Raw genomic sequence first — 8,799 nt, forward strand, 5'->3', positions numbered from 1 at the left:
AATTAGATTGTCTTCTAAATAAGTACTCTTACTGCAGTGGTGAGGGAGAAAGTGAGGTTGGTAATGGCAGGAGCAGAGATTCCTTTGGGAATCTCCCATGCCACATTCTTCCTGCTTTGGGCATACGTGTATGGAGGAGATCCTTTCACTTTAATACTTTAGACGTCTTTCTTTCCTAGGCAGATGTGCCTTAATTCCCTCTATAATGGTATTCTGTTTGTTCCCCATGTTTTTGGCAGCATGGTTACCGACATATGGGACTAGCAGATGGCCAAGGAATTTCTTATCCTGCAATATTGGATATTTCTCCCCTCAGACTGCAAACACGCAGATTCAGATATATGTTGACAGTGTCCCTTCCCATTCCACCGTTCAAATAACTGAAACTACTGAGACCTTTTGCTTTCCCAAGAGCGCCTGTTTCAGAATTTGACTGTTTTAGCACATGCTCCTTTCCGTCAGAGCTGCAAGGGAATGCATTTCTGCAGAGTCAGCCTTTTGCCCTTCTGTCAGCTCCTTCTTAGGATCAGCTGTTAAACACACAACATGCTCCACATACAAGACAGCCTGCCTGAAACAGCTTTATCCGGTAAGTTGAAACATCCATCTGTGCCACATAATTAACCACTTTATGACTGCGAGAGAGCTGTGAACTTTGTACAGACAAGTATGAATTTGGATTCTTGCAAATGCAGATGGTTAGGCATGAAAGTCGCAGTGGAGGAGTCAGTGCTTAATAGGAAGGCTTTTGATTGATTGTACAGATTGGCTCATCCACTTTATCTGACTTTGATTCACTGGTGCTGCACTGGTTGCCTTGTAAAGACACATGTAGTTCTCTGTCTAGGATCAAACCCAGGAGAACTGGATTCCAACAGAGTGTGAAGTGCCGATTGGCTAGCGCTTGGAACCTGTTCCCCAGCTCATTTAAAATGAATTCTCATTTTTTAAAAATACAAACACTGCATTTTCTGTAAAGCATTCTGTAATTGTATTTTCTGTAATTTATTCATTTGAATAGCTCACTTGAAGTGGTGGAAGCAAAACAGACATCTGAGATCAACATTTGAATGATTGATAAGTGTCTGTCAAAGGCAAGAGAAAGCAAAGCTATCCCTGGAATGGGGGGGGGGAAGAGACCCACAGCAAGTCCTGTTTAAAGTTCATTCTTAAGACTAACCAACTTTACTGTAGCATAAGCTTTCAAGAATCACAGTTCTCTTCTTCAGATGCATCTGAAGAAGAGAGCTGTGATTCTCAAAAGCTTATGCTACAATAAAGTTAGTTAGTCTTAAAGGTGCTACTGGATTCTTTTCTATTTTTGCTACTACAGACTAACATGGCTAACTCCTCTGGATCTAAAAGTCCATTCTGTATGCCACTTTCGCTGATCTATAACTAGGAGCTTTAGACCTTTATATGATGGTACCACAGCCACTTGAATCCAAGCATTCTAGCTTAATTTGCATATAGATTAGGGGTAGTAGAAAATGAAGGAACACTGGAAACAATCTCTTTAACTAAGCTTACTTTTTACATAGAAGCTGCAGTTCTAAGCATATATACTTGGAGGAAAGTTCCACTGAAATCAATAGGGCTTACTCCCACAAAAGCATGTTTAGGATTGGGGAGCTAAATTTTAAGGAATTTTAGACCCAGCTACACATTATTTTGGGAATCCTGATCTCTCAGTGTATAGTTCAGCCTTAAAAAGCAATTTTTTGTGGGGAGCAATATGGGCCAGAGCAATAACAATACAAAATGACTCATTCCTTTCCTCTGCACCATTTCCCTAACCAAAACTGGCCCAGCTGCTAGTCTTCTTTTAGCCCTGGTAAGTAAAAAAAGATTGGCACTCTCTTTTGGTGCATCATTTTCCCACTTCCAGGGCTAAAAGTAATTGGGACAATGGGGCTTTTTAATTGGGGAAATGATGCAGGGAAAACAGTTAAATGATGCCACCCAAATCTGTCTCTGCCCTTTTGGATGGATGACTGCTTTTTAAAGGTAGATTACATGCCGAGGAATCCAGTCATAGATATCGAGCCCAATGCCCCAAATCAATCTGAACTGGAGTTGCTAGGTTTTGGGCAAGGGGCTCTCAGCTGGGTGGTGTGAGAAATATGAAAGGAAAATAGGGAGTATGATTATCGGCATCCTTGGTGTCACTTCGGCTGCAGCTGGAAGTGATATCATCACATCACCTGTGGCACTCTAGCATTCAGTCAAAACTCTGTTTAAATCATTTGTTGGTTTGTCTAAATCATTGAGGTCTGGCTGAATGTTCGACGGTCACTGGTGACATGGTGACATCAGTTCTGGTCGTGCTAGAAGTGGTCATGACGTAGCTGGTGAGCTCCCCCACCCCCCACCAAAGGTCAGTCTCCTACCAGTTTCCAAGCTTAGAATGCTTGGGTTCAAATGTATCTTTGATGTAATCATAACAGAGATGTCAGGACTGGTCTCTTAACTTCATCAAAATATCTCGTCCTCTGAAGAGTTCGTTTTCAGTAAATGAAACAGAAACTTTCTGCCCTTAAAGCTGTTAATGTATTGCCACATCTCACACATGCAACCAAATATCATAGGTAGGAAGAGTACAGTACCAAAGGCATTTTTTCTTCACATTTACTTCCAGAAGCGCAAATCAGAGAAGCTCTAATTTCAGCTGAGTCACAGTCCCTGGTAATCTTATCCTGGGAATGAATAAAGGTACTAGCTATGAACATACTACTTCAGGTACCTGAAGTCATTTTACTATGCAGAGTCTCTTGAAAGGGAATGCTAAAGAAGCTTCAACCTCTATATTGATACCCAGCTTTTAGGATTATGCAATCTAGTGTATCCTCTTTAAAAGCTCAAGTACATCTCTACTATGACAGAGGCAGACTTCCTTTTAACCCCATACTTTGGCATTGATGGAAAAAACATGGCAATAGAAATAAACCAGGTTTTAAAAAACATCTTCAGCTTATCTTACTTATAGATCACAGTTTTAAAGAGCTAAAGGGAGCTCGCAGATGCATTTTAATTTCATGGGCTTCGATCCAAAGATCCAAGTGCTTCTGCTCATGCAGGAACGGTTGCAGTTCCTTCAAGCTTAGCCTGCTTCCTCTGATGTCCCCCAGAAAACTGAATCCAGGGCATCTTTTCATTGGTATGGGGGAATCCATGAACCTCCCTCTGTACATGAGCAAAAGTGCCTTTTTCTTATGCAGAGGGATCTTTGGATTTGAGCATTTCTTTGTTCATTCTTGAGACTGATGTATTGCATTTTTAAATTTATTTATTTGCATTATTTATAGTCCACCTTTCTCACCGAGACTCAAGGCAGATTACACAGTGTGAGTTGGTACAATTTGTAGACTGAGTTCTGGTTGCGTCGAGTGTTTTTGTTAACATGGATGTAATGCCAATAAAGGTTGCTGCTGCTAGAGTTGGTACAATCAATTACAAGGACATTTCAATAAACCATGTAATATGTATGTAAATGCAAAGATTTAAAACCAGCAAAAATCCAATATGGAGCTGAAGAATATCGAAACAGAGAATTAGCAATTCTAAGACTGACATAATAAACAACATAGAACTACTAAGATCATACTTAAAGCAACTGATAGTACATAGTAGCACGTATTAGTAAAGTCTGTGGTTCCTGTCTCTTCACTGATGCATCTCTTTGACATCACTTCCTTACAGTACAGCCCCCGTAGCCGTCTTAAATGATTCACTTTTGCATTGTGGGAGTTTCCCAACCTCTTCAGGTAGGCTGTGCCATAAGGTGAGGGACACCACAGAGAATGCATAGGCAGCAGTTGATTTACTCATGTGCAAGGTGGCACCTGCAGAAGGCCCTATTCAGATGAGCGAAGCTGCCATAGTGGAACATAGGAAGAGACACAGTCCTGTAGATATGCCAGACCAAGGCCAATGGAGAGCTTTGTGTGTGATAGTCAAAACCTTGAACTGATCCAGGTAACAGATATGTAGCCGGTGCAGTGACTGCAGAATGGGAGTAATATTAATTCTTCTCCTAGCTTCTGATAATAACTTAGATGCAGCATTCTGCACCAACTGAAGTCTCTGAGTTAACTTAGAGGGGAGATCTATCTACAGTGGGTTACAATAGTCAAGTCTTGATGTTACCATGGTATTGATGGCCAGATTGGCTGTGTAAGAGGCCATCTTCCCAGCTAGACTGAGGTTGTAAAAAGCATTTTTGCAGTCGCCTTAACTCGCTTTTCTAGTAGTAAAAACCTCTTAAATGAGTCTGCAAGGGTCAGATGTACTTTGTAAAGCACTTTGAGTGGGCATTAAGTTGTCCTGAAGGGCGGTATACAGGGCTTTTTTTCAGCTGGAACGCAGTGGAACGGAGTTCTGGCACCTCTTGAAAATGGTCACATGGCCAGTGGCCCTGCCCCCTGATCTCCAGACAGAGGGGAGTTTAGATTGCCCTCTGACCATGTGACCATTTTCACTGAGGGCGATTTAAACTTTAAAAAACTCCCCCCTTGTTCCAGCTGACCCAAAGTGACATCATTGTCGGGTCCCGAGTTCCACCACTGATTTCCACCACCTCTTTTCCCAGAAAAAAAGCCCTGGTGGTATATAAATCGAATGTTTTTATTATTATATTATATTATATTATATTATATTATATTATATTATATTATATTATATTATATTATATTATATTATATTATATTATATTATATTATATTATATTATATTATAGACGAACTCCTTTGAAAGTGGGGAGTACTATGTCCTTCAAGATATTTGCCTTCCCAATGAGCATCATTTCTATCTTGTCTGGGCTCAATTTTAATTTGCTAGCTTAAGGCTTGTTTGAACAGGTTGTGTCTTTTGGAATAAGCTGCTAAGGTGCTCAGTGGAAGGCTTCATCATGAGTAGCTGACCAATGCTCACCATGCTGGAAAGCAACATGTGTAACATGAGTGTTAAATGGTTTAAAGAAACCACAAGTGGCTCATAGTTATCGCCGTCTTTATTTTATTTCTAGATCACAAGGACAATCATTCCTGCCATGCAGCCAAGTATTCTATGCCTTGATCCAGCTGGCACTGTAGGTACATTATCAGATGGAGTATGCATGATTCTGGCATACATTGCTACGTTCTTTAAAGTACTTCCATAGATTTATCTTTAGCAGCAATTAAAACAATGCTTCCTCTTCAAAGGTGGTTCCAAATCATCAATGCTCATGGAAAACAACATCTGGGGAAATTAGGGGTGTAAAAATTTCTGCATTTTTGGATCCATGGGAGAAAAAAAACATTTCTCCCATTTTTTTCTGTAAAATAAAATGGAAATTTTGGTTTGCTGGAGTTCCCCCCACCCCCCAGTGTTTATATCTCAAGGGAAGGTAACTGAACACTGTACAGCATAAAACTTCAAGCTTTTCAGAATTTTAACCCCAACCTATATGACCCGCTTTAAACCATATTTTTCTTCTTTCTCTGTCCGTTTTTGTTCTTCTGCTCCTCTCTTTCCATTTTTTCTCCTTTTTTTAACATCTAAACTAAAACAGAATATATTGGTAGAGCCATTGGTGGAAATTATCTTGTGCCACACTTGGGAGATCCAACCCAATAGGTGACGACAACATGGGTGCCTGTGGTGGAGGGGGGGGGCAAGAAGAGCACTTGCCCCTCCCTCAGAATCCTAAATAGTGTAAAGACTACAGACAGGTCTATAACCCATAGGTATAATTTAAAGACTTGCCCTCCCCCCCCCGAATTATTTCTGTGGATGCCCATGGCTGAAAACTAGCAAGCACAGAAGGCATTAGGCTGCAGCACAGAATTTGTGAGTCCCTGCTGGACATTTTACTGAGAAAATACCTCAAGGGATAGACATGTCAAATCTTTCTGAGTGCTTCTATAGTCATTCTAAATAATTCAAAGCCCATCATAAGTCACAAGAAACAATCTATATTTGAAACAACATATAGATGAGATCCTAAATAATGCTAGTTGACTGCAGTCCCTTGCATAATTAGATTTAATTTTAATACGGTTTAAAATTAAACAAGGCCATCATATTTGCATAGAGAAACAAGTTTTGACTGGTGAATTTTACTTAATATTCATAGTTTAAGAGTCTGACATGCCTTGTAACAGCTTCATTTACAATTTATATTGCAGGGACTTTGTGCTGGCTGATTTTCACATTCCAGTGTTGAGCTCCAGAAAGGGGTGAGAATTTGTCCTTGAAACAAACCTAAATCAAAGAAAACTCTTATTTTGTTTTCCTCTCCCTAATAATGTTCCTCCACTCATTTGCCCTCCAGTTTACAATCACTAACCCTTTCATGCATGGATGAACTTGGAAAATCATTTAGAATGGAAATTGGCTGAACTGGTTAACAAACGCCAGGTAATTATACCTTGGAGGCTTGTTGGTAGATCAGATATTGGAAAGTAATGTTTCAAGCTGCTTTCTCAAACTTTGTAACCATTAAAACTTGAATATGTTGCACGGCAAAGAATGTGTGTTTCTGTGGGAGAGGCACAAACAGTGGTTGTTTAACATATTAGGGAAGAAGATGGCATCCGAGAGGGGAAGAACAGAAAGAAGGAACCAACAAGGATATTCTTTTGAGATATAAAAAGTGTGGTGTTTGCAAGGGCTAAGAGAAATGAGAATAACAAAAGAATATTCCTTTTTTTCTGTCTTATCCTATGTTTCAATTTCTTTGTTGTCTTGTTCCTTTGTCTTTTAAGCTGTGAGGCAAAAAATTTACATTTCTACAACTTATTTAGAAATTTATTATGCTTCATCTCCAACGAACTTGGCCACAGTGGTCAAAAACGGGCTAACAGGATAAGAACTGCCCGTCCATCTGTTGTGAGAGGATGTGATGACAGAGAATGTTCACCAATGGTCAAAGGTCAACTAAATGTTGAGAAATATCAGGTACTGCACTTCTTTCTGGTCTGCAGGGGAGGAATTATATACTTAAATGCACCTCCTCCATTAAAGGAAGCCCGCCTGCTCATAGAAAACAGCCATACTAGCAAGGTTAGGCTGGAATTGTTTTCCTCAGGTATGTTAGCTTTCCAACATGGGGGCACATTCAAACATGTGTTCCCCACCTGTCTGCAGAAAGCTAGCACATAATGCTGAAAGGTTCTAACCCAGCCTTCCTTATGTTCTTCTAAACATTTCTTATGATTAGTGTTCTTAAAAAGGCGATCTCACAGCTGTAGTTTCAAGAGACATAAACAGATTTTGCAAACACCTGCAAACTCTCTCCCTAGCAGTATTATTGCTATAGTCTAAAAAATTGGGACAATAATAGAAAAGGCCTTTTCTCCAATACACAAATACAATAAAATTCCAAGACATTGAAAAACTAGCTTTAGCGGGCTACTTTTTGAAGCGTTCTTACCACCACCACCACAAAAAAACCAGAATCCTCTACACTTCTTCTGCTGTCTGCATGAAAATATACTACGTGATTACTATCCAGAGCATGAACTTGCATGAAGACACTGGTAAAAGGTATTTTTTTTAGGAGTAATATAACATCAATAATGGTATAAAACAGGACTTCCGGTTTGGGATCCATGGAGATCTAACGCAGCTCTAATCGTGGAGCTGACCGGGCTGCCGTTTTAGCGGCCGGCGGGGCAAACCTAGCCCGCGGCCACCTGCTCCCAGGCGGGGAACAGGCAAAGAACGCTCAAGTACCTCAGGGCGCGTTGATCTCGGGCGAACGGGGGTTCTGCGCTAAGGACTCTCTCTCGTCCCTTGAGGTCCCACCCTATAACAGGTCGGCATAAATCTCTGCGGCAGATCCGGGGCCAGTGCGGCTGGCATAAGATCTTCATGCCCAAGCTTCAGCAGGGGAAAGTAATTTCGGAAGAGAATTTGAAATCGAAGCAGTGACTACAACCCAGAAAGACGCTTGAAAAGGTAAAGATCACTATCTCTCAAACCGGGACAGATTGCTTAAAGTAACGAGGCTTTAAAGTGAACTTTTAAACTGCAACAGATGGATTATATTGAGGAAAAGATCCGGCAAGAATTAGATCAGAAAAAGGACTAAGTTAAACGAAGTTATTGAAGAAAATAGACAATTGTTTACCATACCTGTGGTTATAAAGTGATAGCAGGCTGTGAGAAAACTTCTATCATCGCGAGAGCTGCAGTGGAGAGTCGGCAAACAGGAAGTGCGTAATAGTGATAGAGCTGTTCGAGAGAGATTGTCCTTATCGGAGGACACGAAGAAGGGAACCGCCATTTTTGAAAAGGGAAGGGCATTGACTTCAACAGGAGCGGAAGTAGGACATTTTGGATTACAAAAAGACCATAGAAAAACCATAGAGAAAAGACGCCCGACATTTTGGATTTTGCAAACGTCTCCTGCTTAGTTTAAAAACCGGGACATTTAAATTACTTTAAAGGGACATTAATCTAGACGCCACGGAGTTAAGGAAATGTGCAGACTCGTGGGAGCGAGGTAAATCAAGCCCCACGATGTCGAAGAAAGAGTGGCAAACAGCTATTGAGAACTTGGACAAAAATTTTTTGGAAATGTTAAAGGAACTGAAGGAAACAAAACAGGAGTTGGTGAGAGAAGTCAAAGATGTTAAAGAGACAGTAACAAATGAACTGGCGGAGGTGAAGAAGGGAATGGAAACAATACAAACCGACCTACAGGCAGCGCAGCAGAAAGTTAATGTTGTGGAGAAAGCGATGGAGAATCTTACCGAGACGCAACGAACGGACATGAGAGTGATGAGGGGAAGAATGGCAGTTGCGGAGAGTAAA

The 8,799-nt window shown here is 40.7% G+C and overlaps 1 long non-coding RNA gene across 1 annotated transcript; it reads left to right on the forward strand.

Annotated features, from left to right (window-relative positions):
• The first annotated feature begins 513 nt into the window (after nucleotides 1–513).
• LOC129331651 (uncharacterized) lies at nucleotides 514–6,492 on the forward strand. Its single transcript, XR_008597272.1, has 3 exons — nucleotides 514–589; nucleotides 5,024–5,086; nucleotides 6,168–6,492. It is a non-coding gene; the product is annotated as an uncharacterized LOC129331651 (long non-coding RNA).
• Nucleotides 6,493–8,799: the final 2,307 nt, after the last annotated feature.

This window comes from Eublepharis macularius, chromosome 6 (genome assembly GCF_028583425.1).
Source record: "Eublepharis macularius isolate TG4126 chromosome 6, MPM_Emac_v1.0, whole genome shotgun sequence".
Classification (NCBI taxonomy): Eukaryota; Metazoa; Chordata; class Lepidosauria; order Squamata; family Eublepharidae; genus Eublepharis; species Eublepharis macularius.